A 22,346-nucleotide genomic window follows, 5' to 3' on the forward strand; every position below is an offset into this window, starting at 1 on the left:
TGGTCAGACTGTGACCAGCAAGTCCATGTGGCAGAGAATGTCATTGGATGTGGTGCTGCTGTTGCACCAGAGGGCCAGGTGCCAGGCCAGGTGACCTGGGAGATGTGGATGGTCTGCTGCCTCTCACGGTCTTTTCCGTGGACGACCCACCTTCCTCCGGGGACCCTCAGATGCAGGCCTTGACGATGTTTGGGACGCTCCGTCGGACGAATCCGCCTCGTCCTCCTCCCTCCCTGTGGCTGGTGCTGGTCTGCGCCTGGTGTCACAGGAAGGGTTGCCCATGTTGTCGGCGATCTGACGGAGTGAATGGCTTATGTCCCTTTGCACCGCCAGGAGCTCACCCAGTCTTGCCTCCATCCGTCCTTGGTGTTGTTGTTGACTGGCGTGTTGCTCGGCCTGCAGGTTCTTCATCTCGTCGAGGGTCCCCTTCATCTCTGTGAGGCTCCCCACTACCTGGCTGATGCCCCTGGTGTCACGCCGGTATGTGTCCAGGATGTGGCGTATGTGACATACCGGTTCTCTCAGCTGGCTGGTCAGGTTCGCGCCTCTGCCTGCCTCCACTCCCACCACCCCTGCCCACACGAGCCTGGCCTGCCGTTGTGGGCACATCGGGTCTACGGGACCCCTGAGGGATGGCATTTGCGGGGTTGCCTGCCTCCTCCTGGGTGCCCGGAGAACCTTGTCCCTCCTGGTCAGGCTGGCTGTGTTGTTCAGTGCGAGCAGGGCTTCTGGGTGTCTCCTGTTATGTGGCAGGAATGGGGGTGGTGGTTGGCACAGATGTACCTGAAGCAGGTGCTGCAGGGGCTTGGGCACCAGAGGGGCCAGGTTGGTCGGGGTCATCCACGGAGTGGTGAGAGTCGTTGCTGCCGGTGGGATCATCATCACGCCGAGCCTGGGACTGTGATTCTTCCCTCCCATTGTTGGGGGGAGATCCATGATGTTGCCCTGTGTGTGAGAGAGAGATAATGTCAATGCTGTTTCATGCGACATCCATGTTTCAGACATATTCAAGTTGGCACAGTTCCTCCAGGTAGTTGGATGTGCCTAGCATTCCTCTCAATGTCCACTTGTGGATGGGTATGTTGCGGGGGACAGATTGATATGTTCTCCTGAGTGTTTGACCTGTAGAATTGTGGCTAGAATGCTTATTTGGCTATGGATTGATCTTGTTGTGTCACATGTCCATTGTGAGAGTGGATGAATACGTTGCCTGCCCCAGGGGTGTGTGCTTGTGTAAGGGGGGGGGGGGTTGTGACCGGGCCTGCTGTTGTGTGTAGTGTGATTTGTCATTGGGTCTCCCAGGTGATGTGTCTGTCCCCTCATGGTGCATGCTGGCATGACAGTGAGTGTGAGTTCCTGTGCTAGATATCTGAGCTAGTGGAGTTGGTGTTTGAGTGTACAGGGTCACAGGAGGGCCTTGTGCTGCATACAGGTGTCAGCTACCTTGTCAGTACTTTGCAAGTCCCTGTGCCTTGGGCATGGTGCATGGGTATGTACCTAGGCCATATGGGCTGAAGGCATTGATGTCTGCTTCTGAGTGTCACGTGTGTTTTGTGAGGTCCACCCTCCCAGCATCCCGGACATCCAGTCTTGGGTTTGTGGTTTGTGTAGCCTGGGACATGGCATGGTCTTGCTTTGTGAATGGGGCATGGACATGTTAGTGGCATGAGCGTGGATTTTGAGTGTGGTTGTGTCTGGTGAGGGCTTGGGGGTAGTTGCGTACATTTGTTGTATTTGGGGTGTGGAGGCCATTGCCCCCATGTAACGTAAGTAGTTTGTGTACTCACCAGGCTCTGCAACTCCTTCGACTCCGTGTACTCCCACAGGCGGAAGCAGGGCCATCACCTTCTCCTCCCAGGGATGGTAATGTACGGGTCTGCGGGGCAGCCCACCTCCAGTGATGTTGCTCTGGGTGTATTCCTCGTTCATTTTCCGCTTGACTGCCCTGCGCAGATCGTACCACCTGGCTTGGCATTCATGCCTGGTCCTTCGGATGGGCGCAACAGCATTCACCTTATCGACGATCCTCTGCCACAGGCTAGTTTTTTTAGCTATGCTGGTCTGTCTGACCAATGTTCCAAAGAGCTGTGGCTCGACTCTGATGACTTCGTTGACAAGGAGGTCCAGCTCCACCCTTGTGAACTTTGGATTCTTGTCTGTGGGCATGGTGTGGGGTGTGGGTGTGGATGGTTGTGGGTGTGTGGGTGTGAATGTGTCGGTGTGTGTGTGAATGTGAAGAGGGGCTGTTTGTGAAGGAGGTTGTGTGAAGGTGTGTAAGTTAAGGTGTGAGTACGGTGCAGTTGTTTGTCTGTGGGGTCTGGCAGCAGTGGGTCTGTTGCAGAGGCTCATGGGTTGTGTGTGTGGGCCCTTTTTATTGGTCCATTTGTGGGTGTGGCTGGGTTTTAATTTGTGGTGGGTGTGTTATAAGAGGTGGTTGTGATTTAGAGCCTCTGTTTGCCTGTTTGGATGTGCCAGGTCAGTCATTGAGATGTATTTTGTCATGTAGACGTGTTTTGTGGTGTTGTGCGAGTCGAATTGACCCTCCTTGTGCTGTTTTACAGTGTCCTGGTTCTTTACGAGTATTTTTCGGGTAGGTAAGGTCCGTACATACGCGATGCTGGGTGGGGGTGCTGGGGTACGGTGTTGGGGTACGGTGCGTACGGGGCTGGGGTACGGTCCTAGGGTGCGGCGCGTTCAGGTGGGGGCTGGGGTACGGTGTTGGGGTACGGTGCGTACAGGTGCGGGGCTGGGGTACGGTGTTGGGGTACGGTGCGTACAGGTACGGGCCTGGGATAGGGGCCTGGGGTGCGGCGCGTACAGGTGGGGGGCTGGGGTATGGGCCTGGGGTGCGGCACGTACAGGCACTATGGTCCTGGGGTACGGTGCGTACAGGTGCGGGGGTGGGGTACGGTGTTGGGGTACGGTGCGTACAGGTACGGGGCTGCGGTACGGTCCTGGTGTACGGTGCGTACAGGTACGGGGCTGGGGTACGGGCCTGGGGTGCGGCGCGTACAGGTGGGGGGCTGGAGTACGGTGTTGGGGTACGGTGCGTACAGGTACGGGGCTGGGGTACGGTGTTGGGGTACAGCGCGTACAGGTGCGGGGCTGGGGTACAGTGTTGGGGTACGGTGCGTACAGGTACGGGGCTGGGGTACGGGACTGGGGTGCGGCGCGTACAGGCACTACGGTCCTGGGGTATGGTGCATACAGGTACGGGGCTTGGATAGGGGCCTGGGGTGCGCCGCGTACAGGTGGGGGTCTGGGGTACGGTCCTGGGGTACGGTGCGTACAGGTACGGGGCTGGGGTACGGGCCTGGGGTACGGTGCGTACAGGTGGGGGGCTGGGGTACGGTGCGTACAGGTGCGGGGCTGGGAGACGGGCCTTGGGTGCGGCGCGTACAGGTGCGGGGCTGGGGTACGGTCATGGGGTACGGTGCGGAGGGGGGGGGGCAGTACAACTCGTATCCGGGCACAAGTTTACCTGTGTACATGTGTGCTACAGCGTTCGCTCCGTACGGGGCCTTTTACATGCGGTCGTTTATTCAGACGGGCGGTACGGATTGTACTTGCGCGCTCGGACTTCTGTTTTACGATTTGCACGTAAAAATGTCCGGCTCCCTCTCGTACACTTTTCCCGACGCTATTCGTATGTATTTTTCACGTACGAATCGTACTTCGCAGTTTGTACGGGACTAGTACGATTCGTACGTAAAAAAATACGGATACGAGTCGGACGGTAAATTAGTTTAACGGATCGGAATCGGCACCTTGATGTTGTTTCACCAAGGAAATTGTGCTGCATAACTCAAAACTTATAAGGTCCCAAAGGCGAGACCTATTGGCTATGCCAATGCTTGTTAAAGGGAGCCTCTATCAGGCTCTGTCTTGTGCCCTGGCACGGGCGGTCGTTGTTTTCCGGACTGCAGTGACAGCATGCACATAGATGTGCGCTGCTCACACTGCTCACGCCTCACTAGTGGAGAAGCTACACATGACCTCATGCCAGGTGAGTGTTGTGGGGGAAGGGAAATCCTTTCAAGAGAGTCATTTTCTCTCTGGATTTCCATTCTCTTTTTGAGACTCAGGAGCGGCAATGTCGCTGTGGTGTCACCAGGGCTTTAAGTGGAAGCTTTTTCAATATTATATAAAAGCCATAGATACTGCTTATTTATCCTATGCAACTAACAACCATTGACAAAGCCAATTGTCCTGACTTGTTGTAGGTATGATGTTACTTGTTGTATCATATATCTGGATGCAATGACAGAAACAACAAAATATAAGCCGAGCGGCACACTATGGTAATCACAGATTTTTGGCTTAGGGGTGGTTTTAAGCCACGCCCATAATTACACTGGCCACGCCCTCTTGACAGACTCCCCCTCCCCCCCAGTTTTTTATCCCGCTTAAAGATCTGGGTGGGGGGCAGTTTTGCTGTGGCGGAGGTCGGTTTTGCAGCCCCCAATAACAAAAGCCACAGTGCTTCATAATTGCGCCTCCATGCCACAACACTGCCAGAGATGCTTTGGGTTCCCAGCAAGGCCCTGGCTTCTGGGCGCGCTACATGTCCAATTTAAGTGTTACATTTCAGTATCAAACCAGCTAGGAATCGGAGAATGAATGATCGCACCACATGGAGGGTATTTGAGGGGGTGATCCCACTTTACTGCGGAAATGCTCTCAGTTGTTGTTAACCATGGAAATGGAATCCAGCCTCTGCACAAATGAAAAATCTAAACATGCTCAGACCCCGAGTATGAAAATAGTTAAACGATTTAAATTAGTGAGGCTGGTGATAATCGAGTTGCTTCCGGATAATGGCTGCTTTTATAGCGACACAAGTGTTTTTCTGTTGGGCATAACTATTGATGAGGGGATTTTTATTACTGAATATTTAAAGAGCTCAATCCCAAAACATATGAATATTATAGAAATGACAGCGGTTTACGGTTTTCTGTAGCTGTAAGTGGGTTTTTTAAAGGATTCTAATTAAAATCTGCTGCATTGGGTACCCACAAGCTGAGATGGTCAATATATTTAGACATGTTTTAAAATGTCCTCAGTTAAGTGGAATGTGAGAGATGCACCCTGCAGCTAAATGAGCTCCCTGTAGTTCGGCCCTTCCCGATGATGTAGGGTTGTTATTTGAAACACAGCAAAAATATAACAATCGCAATCAAACATCAAAGCGGCCGCGAAAGTGAAAGTAATCGCGGTAAAGCGCAGCGCGCGCCCGCGCACATGCACTGTGGCTCTAGGCTGGCCTGGTAGCACTTTTTGGAGCCCTCTCAAAAAGTCTCGCCAGCCCAGCGCATGCACTGGGTCAGGCGAGACCTAAAAATAGTAGAAGGTTGAGAGTATCAAAGAGGAATGTAACTAATAATACGAGAGCCAAACCCATACCATTTCAAGGTGCTGAACGTGTAATCCCAGTGAACCGATCAAAGGCTTTTTCAGCATCTAAAGTTATAGCAGCATGTGGTATATTAGATTCGGATGCCATATGGATCATATTAAGAAAAGTTCTGGAATTAGCAGAGAGAAAACAGCCCTTCACAAATCCTGATTGATGAAAATCATCCAAGTCTGGAACAACCTGCTTGATACATAAAGCGAGAGCCTTAGTGAATATCATGCGGTCAGTTTTAATAAGAGAAATAGACCTATAATTCCTGCCCTGAGATATAACTTTACCCTTTTTAGGAAGTAAGCAAAGCATAGCTTGAGAGAAAGTTCATTGTGTACATTGTTGTGTGGTGAAGTGGGAAATTAAAAGCAAAAGTTTTGGAAGCAGAAGGGTTGAAAAATGTGCATAAAATTGGACTGAAAACCCATCAGGACCTGGAGCTTTATCTTTAGAAAGTTGAAATAAGGCATGTTTAAGTTCCTTTTCTGTTATCTCAGTATCCAAGATAGAGAGGTTAGATATATGATCAGATGATTTGGGGATAGAGTGAAAAAAAGTGTGTAATTGATCAGCTGTAGGAGACAGTTCTGAAGAATATGGGGGCTCATTACTATGGCGTAGGGACCTCCACTGCCAGCCGTGCGGTGGCAGGCCCTCCGCCATCTGACAGCAGAATTCCCCCCGACAGATTATGATGGCGGGGGAATCCTCAGGGAAGCGTGGTTGACGCAAAGATCATCCGCCACGGTTCCGCAAGGCGGTCCTTTTCCGCCCACCTTGCAGAACCAAACCATTGGGCAGCATTGTGGTGGGTCCTTGCAGGCCCCGCCGTAGGGATTTCGATATCATTTTACCGCATGTCTTTTCGCGGCGGTCATCCCACTGCAAAAAGACAGGTGGAAATGGATTTGGGGGCCCGTACCCAGCCCCCCTTGTGTTGGGGGAGGTAGCTGTGCACTGGGGGTACACATGGTCCCCCCTATATTTCCCTGCACTGCATGGCAGGCACCGCATGGTGCCTGCCAGGTAGTGCAGGGAAATGCACAGCATGACATTTTCACATTGCGTACGGTGCTGCAGCCAGCAGCACAGTCCGCATTGTTAAATGCCTTGGATGCGCCCGCCAGTATGGCAGCCGCATCGTAATTGCAGTGGTGGGACCGCAGCATGTCTGGCGGGAGGTCCCATACACCGCAACGATGGCACATCGTAATGAGCCCTATAGTTTAGTATAATATTGTAAAAAGCAGTCTGGTATTTTAATGTTGCAAGTGTGACTAATTCCACAGGTATCCGTAATGACTTGTATTTTAGATTTCTGCTTCTTTATTTTTAAGTAGTTAGCTAATGCTTTCCCAGCTTTTTGCGACCGCTATACATTTTTGCATACATTTTAAGTAGAGCACCGTTGGCATCATTCAAAGATTGTTTTGTTATACTGTAATTTGGCTTGAATAAATTTAGACAAGGTATCAGAGTTATAAGAGGAGAAAAACGTATGCTCTAACTCTTTAATTTGCTTTAACGGATAGGTGGAGTCCTTAATGAGTGTTTTTTTCTTGTTGCCAACAAAATCTATGGTAAAACCTCTGGCGGTTGTTTTGAAGGCATCCCAAATATAAATAAACGGTGAATCTGCAGTAAGGTTAACAGCGAAAAAATCATTGGTAAGGCGTATAAAAGCATCAAGGAAATGTTTGTCTAGCAGTAGTGCATTGTTAAATATCCATCTGTTTGAGAGAGAAATGTCATTAGGGGTGTCGAAGTCTGAAATGACAGGAGCATGTTCGGAAATTAAAATAAAAGCTATCTCAACATCAGATTCCGACAGGAGAACATTTTTCTGTGCCAAATAAATGATCTATTCTGGAATGTGAGGCATGTAGGGGAGAAATATGTGAATTCTAGCACATCAGGATGTGCTGTTCTCCAAGCATCAATTAGACCTCTGGAAGAGGAAAGGATTTATGTGTTTTGTTGGGGATATATCTAACGTAGGAATGACGGTCTAAAAATGGGTCTATTAGTTGATTACAGTCACCTCCTACTATCAAATTATCAGAGGAACAAGCTGATAAAAGAGAGGAAAAACGGTCCCAGAATTGGGTGTCAACCCCAGTCGGGCCATAGACATTACATAGTGAGAGAGGGAACTCGTTAATTTTTAAGTTCAAACATCACCATCTACTGGCATCATCCTTAGTTTCATTGAGCAACTGAAAAAGCGAAGATTTATGTAACAAGATTAAAACACCATTGTTATTGTTAACAGCAGAGGAACTAAATACAGAACCCACCCATTGTCTATGCATCCATTCAATATCACTGTCTTTGAGATGCGACTCCTGTAAGCAGGCGATCTGACATTTCAATTTGGATAAATGCGTGAGTACCTTCTGTCTTTTAACTGGGTTTCTGAAACCCTTTATATTCCAGGAAACAACATGTATATTGACCATAAAGAATACAAACAATACTTAATAACCATATGAAGAATGAATACATTTGATTCAATATATAATTGGAAGAGCAGAAACGTTAAGTGATAAATAAAAGGAGAATAAAGCAACATATGATTGATGAAAGGGAGGACAGACAAAAGGGAGAAAGAAAAGGTAGTGAAAGTAAACAGAAAAGTAGGAAGAAGTCAAAAACTCCCCCATGAGAAGAAAAATGAAAAGATGACAGAAAGTCGAGGGACTAGTCCTAATCCTCATGATAAAGGAGAAACACAAGGTTAATAGAGTGGAGCGGGTAAACAAGACAGAAATGTCCGGCCCATGAGGGAGCCAAGAAAGAGAATAGGTACAAAACAAATAGAATCGGGGGCAGCCATAAAACAGAAAACATGTAACATAGAAGAGCTATGTCCAAATAGAAAGAGAAAAAAAAACATCAAACAGACTTACCATATAGGAAAAACCTGATTCTACAAGTACACAAGGCAGAGACTGATAACAGATGGACATCAATGTACACTCTAACAACTTCAATAGGCCCAGGAAAAGCAGATCCTGAAAAGAAACATTGAAATCAGTAAGGAGCATAAGAATATGACAAAGCAAACAAGTTTTACTAAGTTCCATGTCTTCTCCTTCATGCTCTTGGATGAACAACTTGAGTTGGTTTGGATCTTCGAAGGTGGTCCTCTTGTCCTTATAGGTGACCTTAAAAAAGCAAGGGTGAATGAGCCCATAACGAGCATTCACGGATCTTTTTTTTTAAACTTTATTTTTCGTTTTAAAACAAACAATCGTAGTTCTCCCCCCTCCCCCCGACATCAGAGAAAAGCTGTGCATACAGGTCCAATCAGAAAACATATACGTATGTAGTACCTTAGAGTGAGACAAGTCACCGGCTATAACGTGAGGGTATCCGGTCCAGCCCCGCTCAGTGCCATACCGGAGCAGCCTCGCCTTCATCTCCTCCCCCCTCCCCCTCAGAAGTTAGCGGGGAATACAACTCTCCACTCGTTCCCTCCGACTCACTCTGCGACGATTGCCCCTCCCCCGCCAATCCTTCCATACACAGAACTCGCCACGCCAGAAGGTCCTCCTGCAATTTTTCGTCCCTCCTAGAACACTGCATATGTGTTTCTTCCGCCAGCGTCCATTCCCTCACATCCCTGAGCCACGTATCAAGCTCCGGGGCCTTCCGTCCCATCCAGGTAATCGCGACCCTACGCCTCGCCAAAACCAGCATTAACTGCAGCAATTTATAGGATAGTTTCCGTTTCCTCGGCTTGGGAACCAGGGCTAACAGGCAGTGTAGGGGTGTCCGTTGGATTCGGAGGCCAGTGGCGGCCGCGATGCGGCCTACCACTCCTACCCAGAACCTCTCTACCGGCGGGCAGTCCCAGGCCAGGTGTAAAAATCCCACCCCTGCTGCGCCGCACCGAGGGCAGTCGTCCCCCCTGCCCGTTCCAAATCTACTCAGCGCCTTCGGAGTAAGGTAGGTGCGGTGCATAAAGTTAAAATGGGTGAGCTTAAACCGCGCGTTACAGGATACTCTCCTCGTCAAGGCTCCGATGCGCGTTCGTTGCCTTCGATCTAATGGCTCTCCCAAGTCCGCTTCCCAGGCCGCCCACGCCGGAGGCTCCGGAGGAGCCGAATCACGTTTCATTGCATTCACGGATCTTAATGCCAGTCTCAAGTCAAAAAATTATTTGCGTCTTGTAGTGCTGGCCCTGGAAACATCCTGACTGAAAAAAACTTTGACTGGCCCAGAGCATCTACTTGCATTGTTTGGCTGTAGTTAGGACGTCCATAAGGTCAGAATACTGTAGACACAGAGCAATAATCCCTCTAGGTCTCTTGGATGACGCAGAAGGGAAGGACCAATCCGAAGCGCCCTCTGGATATTCAAATCGGCCGAAGATTTCAGCCCATACAATTTTATGGAATACCATAAATGCGCAAATTATTCAGAGGACTGAGATTTTCTAAATCCTCAGCCAGTCTTTCGAACTGCGTCACTTCCTGGTCAAATATGAGACTTTCGCAACAGCATCCTCTGCATTACCGACACTCTTTTCCTCCTCAGTGAGTCGTGAATCGAGAACGGACCACTTTTCTTCAATCCGCTGTATGGATGCACTTGTCTCCACTAAGAAGGGTCTCATATTTCTTAATTCCTCCATAATGTCCTCCAAGGTCAAGGGTAGTGGGGATTTCGTAGGTGAGGAGGGGTCTTTTTTTCTCTCTTTTTAGCACCATCACCTGACTCTTTCCGCACAGTAACTTTAGAACAGAGGAAGCCAAAGACTTAGAGGTGTGCAAAGCATCCATTTTAAATACAGTTTGATGAAGGCAGTCTTTTTAGTGAAAGTTGCAGCAGTTAAAAAGCAAGAGGTGCAAAAAATTAAGCACAATGGGATGGATGACGAAGTACCCCTCAACAGGGAACAGTTTGGGCCATTAAAAAAGGAAGAAGAATATTTTTATGAGGATAATAACTCCCAAAAGCCGCCAGTCAGAGCAGCTAATTAAGTGCCCAAAATGGCAGCAGCTTCTCCTGATGAGACGGGAGTGGCAGCCAAAATGCCAAAAAAACAGAATAAAGACCAAATTAAGGTCTAAAAGGATTACCTAGCCGCTCCCCACCTCATCCGACAACTCCTCAGATAAGAGCACAAGCTAATATGCAGGCACCGCTGAACCATGAGGAGATAATATCCTCGGCTCCCGCGGAGGAAAACTACAGGCAGCCATCTTGATTCGTTGCTGTCGCGCGCTCGCGACCAAAATGTTTCAAACACATTTCTGTTGCAGCCCTCCCTTGAGGTACTGCATTACTCTCACAGGATCTGCTATACAGTGTTCTACCTCATGGCACCCCGCAAGCGCACAAGCTGCCCTGAGGAAGCTTGCATGGTACTGGTTTCACCATGGTGTGCAAACATGAGTGGTGGGTACCGCAGGAGTACCATGGTACCCCTCCCCCCAACAAAAAAGAAAATGTGGGTTGGGTGCTGGGGGTGGAGGTGTTGGAAGCAGGGTCTGGCTAAAGGCCATGCGCAACTGCAAGCTGGCCCATGCGCAGCAGGTACGTTTGTTGCAGGTTGCCTAGCTGGTTGAGTGTGAGCTTAACTTTGATTATGATTACAAAAAAAAAGAAATTGAAAATAAAATTCACTGAAATAAAAGCAAAGTTAAGGTAACGTTTTAATTCAGTATCGTAATCAGACCTTAGTTTATGTTAAAACAAAAATAACAGGTGTTGAAATGAGATATAAACTAGTGTTTAAAAACCCTTTAAAAAAGTAATGAAATTCACCAGTTATAATTTACTGAGCTATCTATAATGTGCACCTCCGCCATGCATTGCTTATGACCTCACATATATGAGAAAACAGAGGGCCCCTGAAAATAATTTGGGAGAGAGGTACCAGGGGACAAGAGACTCTAGAGAAGAACAACACCTCAACACTCTCTTCTATATATGTTTGGGTACAACTCCAAGATTGAACATAGACAAAAAATCTAAAAACAAATATTTGGAGGAGCCAACATCCTGGAGACAGAATTCTTTTTTTAGTCTTTTTTATTGTTTGCTTTTGTCATTAGTAAAACATGTACAAAAACCATCATGACTGATACCTAATCGCTATACAACATAACTCCAAATGTTTTTTTGATATGATAGATAAATATATATAAAGACCACATCCTATCCATCAATAACACTCACATCACACAGTAAGTCAGTCATACCCACTCTAGTGAGTGCAACAGTAGGGAAAGTGTTGGATAGCGTAGGGGTAAAAATTACTATACCCACTCCAGTGAGTGCACCAGTAGGGAAAGTGTTGGATAGCGTAGGTGTTAAAATTACTATTCCAACTCCAGAGAGTGCAACAGTAGGGAAAGTATTGGATAGCGTAGGGGTAAAAATTACTATTCCCATTCCACAGAGTGCAACAATAGGGAAAGTGTTGGATAGCGTTGGGGTAAAAATTACCACCCCACTCCAGTGAGTGCTACAGTAGGGAAAGTGTGGATAGCAAAGGGGTAAAAATTACTATTTCCACACCAGTGAGTGCAACAGTAGGGAAAGTGTTGGGTAGCCTAGGGGTATACATTACTATTCCCACTCCAGTGAGTGCAACAGTAGGGAAAGTGTTGGATAGCGTAGAGGTAAACATTACTATTCCCACTCCAGAGAGTACAACAGTAGGGAAAGTGTTGGATAGCGTAGGGGTAAAAATTACTATTCCCACTCCAGAGAGTGCAACAGTAGGGAAAGGGTTGGATAGCAGAGAGGAAGAATTTACTATTCCCACTCCAGTAAACATTTAAAAATAATTACCAAGCAATTTATTAATTTAAATTTGTTTACCTCCCACCATATTTCCCTATAAATTACACCGCCAATGTTGTAAAACATAACACTATTTACATAATTAATTAATAATTAATGAATTAAAATTAACAAACAATTTAAAAACAATGATTAATAATTTAATTCACACATTTAACAGTATAAATCAATTTAAAATAAATCTAATAATAAAACAAATAAAAAATATAGAAATTAAATTACATACCAGCCTACTCCCCTAACACACAACCCGCTCTTAAAAAAAATCACACAAATAACATAATTAATAATTATTTAATAATTAATAACTAATTAATAAATAATTCACAATATATTATTTACCACAATTTACAATATACACTTTTAAATACATAAATATTAAATAACTAAAAATATAAATAAATTAATTATTAAATTACTTCTCACCCTACTCCCCTATAAACCCACAACACCCTCCTAAAAAACAAAACACAATTTACATGTTTACCAATTAATTATTAATAATTAACAAACAATTAATAACTAATTAATAATAAATTATTTAACACAATTAACAATATAAAATATTAAATACTTAGGGGCTCATTGTGATGGTGGGCGGACATCAGTCCACCCGCCATCATAACAGTGATGGGACCGCCTGCCAGGTGTGCAGCAGTCCCATCAGTGCAATTAGGATGCGCCTGCCATACTGGCGGGCGCATCCTGGCCTTTTACCATTGCGGACAGTGCTGCTGGCTGCAGCACCGTCCACAATGGTAAAATAGCATGCACAGCATTTCCGTGCACCACGCGGTGCCTGCCACTTGGTGCAGGGAACTGCAGGGGGGTACCATGTGTACCCCCCCAGTGCACCCCCCCACCCAGAGGGGGCCCGCAACGGGCCCCCAAAGCCAATCCCCGCCAGCCTTTCCATGGAGAAATTGCCACCATGGCAAGGCCTGTCCAATACCCTGATCCTAATATGGCGGACAGTACCTGCTAGGCACCGCCACCATATTAGTGGCCGAGCTCTGCCCGGTAGGCAGTCATAGCGATGCCACCGGCGGAAAAGCGGCAGACGGACTTTGCGTCCGCCGCAATACCCACCGCCATCCTACTACGGCGGTGGGTAATTCTCATTACAATGGCATAACGATCGCCACCTCCGTCCTGGCGGTGGCAATTGATACGCCATCTTAATGAGCCCCTTAATTATTACTTAATAGAAACGATTAATTATAATTAAATTACTTCCCACCCTATTCCCCTATAAACCAACAACCTGCTCCTCAAAAAATAACACAATTAATATATTTACAAAATAATTAATAATAAACAACCAATTGATAACTAATTGATAATAAATGAATTTCCACAATTAACAATATAAATAATAAATATAAATTAATGAAAAAATATTCATTAATTAATTATAATTGAATTACTTCCCACCCTATTCCCCCATAAACCCACAACCCCCTACGGAATAAAACGCAAAATTTAATTAACAATAATTTATAATTTCTAAAAATTATTATTAAATTTACTATAATTAAATTACTTCCCACCCTATTCCCTTATAAACCCACAACCCACTACGGAACTAAAACGCAAAATTTACTTTAAAAAAAATTAATAACTTCTAAAAATGTAATACATATATTAAAAAAAAAATACAATACTTAACCAAAAATATAGTACACATACATTTAAAATACATACTAAAATACATAATACTAATCTAAACATCGATATTATTAACAACGATATTTTAACAAACGATATTACAGACCTTGATATTAACAAAAACGATATTTCCTACCTTCATGTCGATATTCTGGTCCCTTCGATATTTCCAATTCGATATTTTTGTACTTCGGAAATAAAAACTCGATATTATGTTTGTACACCGGGGTAACTAGGGTCATTGTTCTTGATTGCCACTAAATGCTCAAGGATCCTTTCCTTTACCAGGAAAATGGTGCTCCCTACATATTACAAACCACAGACACATACCAGAACGTAAACAACAAAATCACTGCTGCAATTTATACATTTCTTAATCCTGACTTTCCTCCCTGTTGGCAACAAGTGTGTTTCTTGTTTGAAATCTGGTCACAAGCCTTGCACCTTCCACGTTTGAATTGTTTTTGCTGTTCTCTCAGCCAGGAACCTGTACTGCCCTGCTGCCAATTTGCATAGCTGTTTACCAACAGATCCTTTAGGGATTCACTTTTCCTGTAAGTTATTCGAGGACGGGGACTTACCAAATTGCCAATGACTTGGTCTGATCTTACCAGGTGCCAATGCTTCCTCACAATTTTACAAACTGCAGTGGATTCACAATTAAAAGTGGTGATCGTCTCACCTCGTTGTAATCTCCCTCTATTTTTTCTTCGGTCTGTGCAGGCTGTCCCTGTTAACACCCAAGAATTTCTTTGGATAGCCTCTGGCTTTAAACCTCCCCACCATTTTCTTCTCTTCAGCTTTAAACACCTTGTTAGTACTGCAATTCTTTTTTCCCTGAGAAGTTTCCCATAGAGGATACTCCACTTTAGATTGAGAGGGCTGTGGCTGCAGGTGTGTAAAATACTGTTGCCTGCAGTAGTTTCCCTGAAAAGACTTGTGTGTATGTTCTCACCTTCCACTTTAACCAAAACGTCAAGGAACTCCATGGTGTCATTATGTGTCTTGCTGGTGAACTTAAGGTTCAAATCATTGTCTGCAATCCATGCCAAGAATACGTTAAAACTTCCCTGCTGGCCATCCCAAATCAGGAAAATATTGTCAATGTACCTTGTCCTCAGTACCAAATGACGTGTCCACCTATCATTGGCATTTGTCCATATATGTTGTGACTCTCACCACCCCATAAACATAGCTGGGAGCAAAGCAACTTCCCATGGCAGCCCCGGTGAGTTGTACTAAACAAAACCATAACATATCAATCAGTAGCATGGAGTGGTCATAGGTGGACAAAGGTTTTTCTCTAAAAATGCGGATGCAAGCTTTCAAGCCTAGTTCATGATTGATGCAGGTGTAGAGTGACACTACATCAATTATGGCTAGAATATATTGGATTTCCAAAGAATGCCCTGTATTTTGATTATGAAATCCATGCTATTGCTGTAGGAGGCTGGTAAATTGATGACTTAAGTACAGAGAAAGTAATCTAGGGAGATAGGTGTATTTTCAAGTAAACTGTTGTTAGCTGATATGATGGGCCTGTCAGTGGGGGTCAGTGCTGTGCTTATGAATTTTAGACAACATAAAAAAGCAGGGTGCCATGGGTTTCTTGACGAGCAAAAATGTTTCTCGTCTGACCTAAGTAGGCCCCTCCCGTGCCAACTGGAAAGCATGCTGTGAAGCAAGGTAATAGTTTGACAATATAATGCCTAGCTCCATTTAGTGTAGCTGTCTGCCAGTTCCAATTGTCCCTTAGACGCTGCTCTGTACTTCTTAATATCACATAACACAAAATTGCCCCCCTTGTCTGTGGGTTTAACCATGAACGAGGTGGCTTTTCTTAATGATTCCAAAGCCTTCTGCTGCCCATTAGTCCGTTTTTCGGAAAAAAAAGTTTCCTTGTTTCCTCATTTCCATGAGGTCATGTAATATGACCTCATGGTATGTGTCAATGTTATCATGGGTAGTATCAGGATTGCACTTAGATTTGGGTTTTAAGTCATTTGTGCTTGTTCTATCAATCTCTAAACCCATATTGCAAAGTAGTTATCTTTCGGATTCCCAGTCCTTGACCCCCAATTCAAATTCTCTGAGAGTAGCCAAACCCTCAATGTCAATGTCAGAGGTGGCATCAGACGGGGGTCAAAGTTGCATTCCCTCCCAACTTGAGATTTTTTTATTTTTTTTTATTTTGTACAGATTTCAAGCAGCTTTAAATTCCTGATAAACAGGAATATGTCAATGCAGGTGTGGGAATAATCAAAATTGGCAATGGGGCCGAATAATAAACCCAATTCTAACAGAGAGCATTCATCTTGGCTGAGCTCATGGGCACATAAATTAACTACTGTAAGGTTATTCTCACCCATCATTTGTTTTTCTTGGTCTGCCATGTGCTTTTCCAATGCAGCATGTTGTATCCCTTTGGCTGCACCTCCCCTCCGGATTTTCCTGCATCGCTGCTGCCTCCTCTTCCTATTGGCGGTTTTCTTCTGGTCTCTGGTTCTGTCTTAAAAAACGATATTCCACGAGCATGGTAACGGATAATGCATTGGAAGTAGAAGCTCCTTGTTGGTCATCAGCATTGGAAATGGCATCTGAGCTTGATTCAGAAGTTACAAGTTCCTGCTGCCTCAGGGATCTGAAAGAGACTATTAGTTATAGATTCCTTACCTTATGATTACCCCCAGGCGTCAGACTGGATCCCGGAAAAAATGTCTTCAGAAGTACCCCTGCGCGTCGGTAGGTGGCTTCGGTCGAATCTGTGTCCGTCGTCTGCATCGTGGTTGCCGGGATGACGTTGCGGTGCCTACTTAGACACCGCCCCTGCATGCTGACGCCAATTCTTTCTTTTTCCGCGCCAGCCTAGTGCAGATCTGGAGAGAGCTTGCCCCTTACTCATTTTTTTACTAAACTTTTTTCGACTTTTGTCGATCTCTTTTTTCGAGGCATTGACTCCTGGTGCACGAGGGATGTCCCATCGTCGGACTGGCTTCAAGCTTTGTGACTCCTGTCACAAGATGACGGACCCACACCTCGTGTGCCTCTGGTGCTTGGAGTGTGCCCACGACCCGAAGTCATGCTCCGACTATTGGGCCACGAACTTGAAGTCTTTGTGGGAGCGGTCCTGAAAGCTTTTGGAGCCCCGGCAGTCGGCTCCACATCTCTCCCGGTCTCGCTCGAGGGGAAGGTCTCGAGACCGGTTGCGGAGTCACCACACCTTGTCAAAGTCTTCGCACTCTTCGAGTAAGTCAAAGCACAAGAAGAAAGTGAAGCAGCACCGTCGCTCCTTGCCTTCTCCCCGTCGGTCGCTGACGTGGGACCCAGAGCTCTACGTCTCCGGTGCCTGATTCAGGGACGACTCCGTGCCTCCCACTTTTTCCAAGAGCCGAGGCATCCCCTGCCCAGCTTCGTACGTTCTACGAACGCCTCCAACATATGTTTGGGCAGCCCGACTCTGCTGGCATGCCTTCGGGCCCCACGGAGTCAGATGGGGGCCCTGGGCCTTCAATACCGGCGGCTTCGGCCCCGGTGCTGGAGGTCCCCCTGTGGATCCAGATCGACGCTGGTCGACTTTACTCGACCTTCCTCTGCGCCGATTCCAGCAACGATGCCCCTGTAGCCAGCCGTGCCCCTGGCCGACGCCGTCCCCATCCCCGAGATGGACCCAGAGCCGGACCAACATCAGTCGGCGTCAAATCCAACGCCCGAGGGTACCAGCTGGAAGAACCGGACTGGAGAGAAAAATTGGGTGATGCCCGTGGTCTGGACACCTCCCCAGACCTTGGCATGTTTTCTCCCCATACCGTGGCTTCGGAAGAGGGAGCGTCCTATGCAGTGGTGGTGCATAGGGCAGCCGAGGCCTTGGCCCTGGAGCTCCCTACAGTGGCAGTCAGGACTAACCTCCTGACAGAGGTGCTTCAACCAGCAGCAACTTCCTCTGAACCCCTCCTGCCCTTCAATGAAGCCCTCACGAACGTCCTTCTGGGCACTTGGTCCAAGCCTAGCACAGGGGCTCCTTTGGAACGGACAATTGCCCGCCGCCACTGCCCGGCTCCAGGCGATCCCATTTTCCTCACCCAACACCCTTCCCCTGAGAGATTGGTGGTCCAAGCTTCTTCTTCCAAGGGCGCCTTCCCTGCTGTACCCCCGTACAGGGAATCCAAGAAACTGGATCATCTTGGGAAGTGCATGTTCTCTTCTTTCAGCTTGACACTGCGTTCAGTGAATACCGCGTGCCTCTTGGGCCATTACACCCATACTGTCTGGGATACAGTTGTGCAGGTGCTACAGTGCCCGGAGGAGGCTGGAGGAACCTATCCAGCCTCCACCTCCTTCCGTGGAGATCGAGCGGCGACAGTTGACAGCTTTTGACCTTACACCTGAAGTCTGTAATGTCATCTTGGCAGCCAGGCATCCCTCCACCAAATCAGTATAAGGCTGTCGACGGAACAAGTTTGTGGCATGGTGCACAGCAAAGGCTGTGAATCCCCTTTCTGCCCTTCTTTCTGAGGTTCTTTTGTTCCTTCTTTCTTTGGCCCAGCAGGGCTCTGCTCTGGGCACTCTTAAAGAGTAGCCATCTCTGCTTTTCTTCGACTACCAGCTCGACCCTCTTTGTTCAAGTCCCCTATTGTAAGTAAGTTCTTTAAAGGCATTTTCATCTCTTTCCACCATCTCCTTTCATAATACCTCAGTGGGACTTGAACCTTGTTTAGGCTTATCTGGAGAAGTGTGGCTCAATGGTTAGAGCGGCAGACCTCGATGCAGAGCACTGGTCCGGGACCAGGGTTCGATTCCCGTCGCGGCAGGGTCTCGGGCTATAAATTCCGCGGACTGGATATTCTCGCCTCAGTGCCTATTCTAATCATGGGTCCCACGCTGCAACTCTGGGCAATAGCTTGCTTAATCTCCACAACGGCCCCCCCACGGCGGGATGCCTGGCTTTCACCTTGGGGATGCCCAGTACGGGTTATCTCACAGGGAAAAACCAGGACGGGTTCCCAAGGCAAGCGCCAAGATGCCCAAGGGTAGTTGAGCGCTATATAAGAACACATAATAATAATAATCTTATGTGCGCTCCCTTTGAGCCTCTTCACAACTGTCTCTTAGGTGTCTTACCTTGAAAACTGCTTTTCTTGTTGTCATCACCTCTGCTCGCAGAGTGAGTGAGATTCAAGCTCTTTTTTATAAGCCTCCTTTCTTTTCGGTGCATCTGGACAAAGTGGTGCTTCGAACGAGACCCTTGTTCCTCCCTAAAGGTGTCACTCCTTTTCACATCGGACAGACTATCACTCAGCCCACCTTTTTCCTGCCTCTGCACCCTTGCAAGGAAGAGGAGAAACTCCACCATCTGAACCTGAAATGTGCACTGTCTTTCTAACTTTACTGCACGAAGGATTTCCGGGTGGAGGATCAACTCTTTATTGGCTATGTGGGTGCCAAGAAAGGTCGGGCTGCACAAAAGCGTACCATCTCTAGATGGGTCGTCCTTTGTATAAAGATTTTTTATGCTTTAGCTAAAAAGGAACTTCTACTGGGGCTGCGACCTCATTCCACTAGAGCAGGGATACTCATAGTACGGCCCGCGGGCCGCCAGCGGCCCGGCAAGCCTTTCTTGGCGGCCCGTGGACCTTGCAGACATCGTACCCAGACATGCCAACCCTCCCCATTCAGGCGGGAGACTATCGATTTCATGGCTAGTCTCCCGCCTCCCGATCCCTGTAAGCAAATACCCGATTCCTCGGGTTTCAGCAGACAGGGCATGGTATTGTGTAACGTGCTGATTCTTCCAGCAATAGTCAGAATTGCGATGCAGGAGGTCTAGAAGAGGTGAAAACCAACAAAGCCTCATTAACAAGCGAATGGTCTGTGAAGTACTGGGGGGGTGGGGGGCGGCGGCTGTGTGTGTGCCCAAAGCTGTTTCAGCCCGGGCTGAAGGGGGAGGGGTGTATGCACTGACCGCAACCTGCCAGGCCAGTGCAAACTCTTGCATCCCCCTCTTTCTCTGCCTGCCATTGCGCTCCATGCTTCTGAAAGGTGATAAAAAAACATGTGAATTTGCTTTCTAATGTCCGATCCTGCAGCAGCACACTTCCAAAGTCCATACATGACAGAAACCCGATTGAAGGCCCCATTCTCCCGATTTAAAAAAAAAAAAAAATATTTTATATCTCCCACTTTGCTTTTCTGAAATGTTGGCATGTATGGTAGAGTGCTAATTCTTCCAGCAATAATCGGAGTGGCGATGCAGGGGCTCTAGAAAGGGTGAAAAGGCAAAACAAAGCCTCATCAACAAGCGAATTGTTCTTTTAAAGACCTGTGAAGTACTCGGGACGGCTGTGTGTGTACCTGGAAGCTGTTTCAGCCCACCGGGCTGCCACGGGGGAAGGGGGGTTATATGCACTGCCTGCAACCTGCCAGGCCAGTGCACAACACTTGCATCACCCTCTCTCTGTCTGCCACTGCGCTCAATGCTTCTGAAAGGTAAGGGAAAAAAACGTGCATTTTGCGTTTCAAATGTCGGATTCTGCAGCAGCACACCTCCAACGCCCATGCATGACAGTAACCCGATTCAAGGCCCCATTCTCCCTGATTTTTTTTCAGAGTGAGAGGGAGGGAGAGAGAGGGAGGGAGAGAGAGGGAGGGAGAGAGAGGGAGGGAGGGAGGGAGACAGAGGACAGAGGGAGACGGAGGACAGAGGGAGAGGGAGGGAGACGGAGGGAGACGGAGGACGGAGGGAGTTGGAGAGAGACGGAGAGGGAGGGAGAGAGGGAGGGAGAGAGGGAGAGGGAGGGAGGGAGACGGAGGAGGGAGGGAGGGAGGGAGGGAGACAGAGGAGTGAGGGAGACGGAGGAGGGAGAGAGGGGGAGAGAGAGAGGGGGAGAGAGAGGGAGAGGGAGGGAGGGAGACAGGGAGGGAGGGAGACAGAGAGGGAGGGGGACAGAGAGGGAGGGGGACAGAGAGGGAGGGGGACAGAGAGGGAGGGGGACAGAGAGGGAGGGAGACAGAGAGAGAGGGAGACAGAGAGAGGGAGACAGAGAGGGAGGGAGACGGAGGACAGAGGGAGGGAGATGGAGGACGTAGGGAGAGGGAGGGAGACGGAGGACGGAGGGAGACGGAGGGAGATGGAGAGGGAAGGAGAAGGAGGGAGGGAGTGAGAGAGGGAGGGAGACGGAGGAGGGAGGGAGACGGAGGAGGGAGGGAGACGGAGAGAGAGGGGGAGAGAGAGGGGGAGAGAGAGGGAGGGAGACAGGGAGGGAGGGAGACAGATGTTTTGAAAGGTTTTTTTTTTACTCTAGCTCCGCTCCCCACTGATCCCACCCCCACTGACTCCACCCCTACCAGTGCGGCCCTCGGCCACTAACCACACTGTAATTTTGGCCCCCGACAGAAAGTTTGTGAGTAGCCCTGCACTAGAGCTACAACAGTAACTACTGCTATGTCATGTGGAGTCCCACTCACAGACATCTGCCAGGCGGCCACGTGGGCATCTATGCACACATTCACCAGACATTACTGTCTGGAAAGTCAAGTCCGGAGGGATGGCTACTTTGCCCGTTATGTCCTCCATTACTTTCTGGTGTGAACCTGGTTCGCAGTCCCTCCTCCGGGGTTGGTATTGCTGGGGTATCTATCCTAAGGTAAGGAATCTATAACTAATAGTCTCTTTCAGATGAAAAAGTTACTTACCGTCAGTAACGATGTATCTGTAAGAGACATATATTAGTTATAGATTCCTTACCGCCCCACCCATCCTCCCCGCTCTGCAGGGCCCTATTGTGAGGCACCAGTGGTCAATGTCTTTCATGGCTCTGCACTTCTGGTGTGGAAAGTTGTGTCAGAACCGACGTCAGCGCGCAAGGGGCGGCATCTAAGTAGGCACCGTGACATAATCCCGGCTACCACAACACCGACGACGGATGCGGAGTCGACCAACACTCAGGGGTACTGCAGAAGAAAAAGTCTGCAGATCCAGTCTGACGCCTGGGGGTAATCCTAAGGTAAGGAATCTATAACTAATATATATGTCTCCTACACATACATTGTTACCAAAGTTAAGTAACTTGTTCAATTGGCTTGTCTCAATTCCCTCTTCCCAATGTCATACTTCTTTCCAAAAGTGAGAAAGCGCCCAATAGCATAGTCAATCTTGTCTCTGATGAATTTCCATTTTTTCTTGGTCTTGATTCCTTTCTTATATATTTGGCAACTCTGGATTCCATTTCCTTCAGGAACTTGTGCACCTCCTCCTGCACAAAGTGGTTGTCCAATGATTTCCTCATTTTTCTCAGTTCTTCTCCAACTTGTTCCAATTCGATAGCAGCGTATTTAGACAACAGTCCAAGCATATTCTTGCAGGTGCTAGCCATTAGGAGAGACCACTCTTCCAACTACTAGGGTTGGGGATTTTTGATAGGTAGGTGTTATGAGGATACATAAGCCTCTCGGCACT

The 22,346-nt window shown here is 47.6% G+C and overlaps 1 protein-coding gene across 1 annotated transcript in view; it reads left to right on the forward strand.

Annotated features, from left to right (window-relative positions):
- Positions 1 to 22,346, forward strand: part of LOC146785406 (uncharacterized) — a 2,064,968-nt gene that overhangs the window by 1,917,996 nt on the left and 124,626 nt on the right. The gene's annotated exons all lie outside the window — the stretch shown is intronic.

The sequence above is a fragment of the Triturus cristatus genome, chromosome 11, assembly GCF_964204655.1.
Source record: "Triturus cristatus chromosome 11, aTriCri1.1, whole genome shotgun sequence".
Lineage (NCBI taxonomy): Eukaryota > Metazoa > Chordata > Amphibia > Caudata > Salamandridae > Triturus > Triturus cristatus.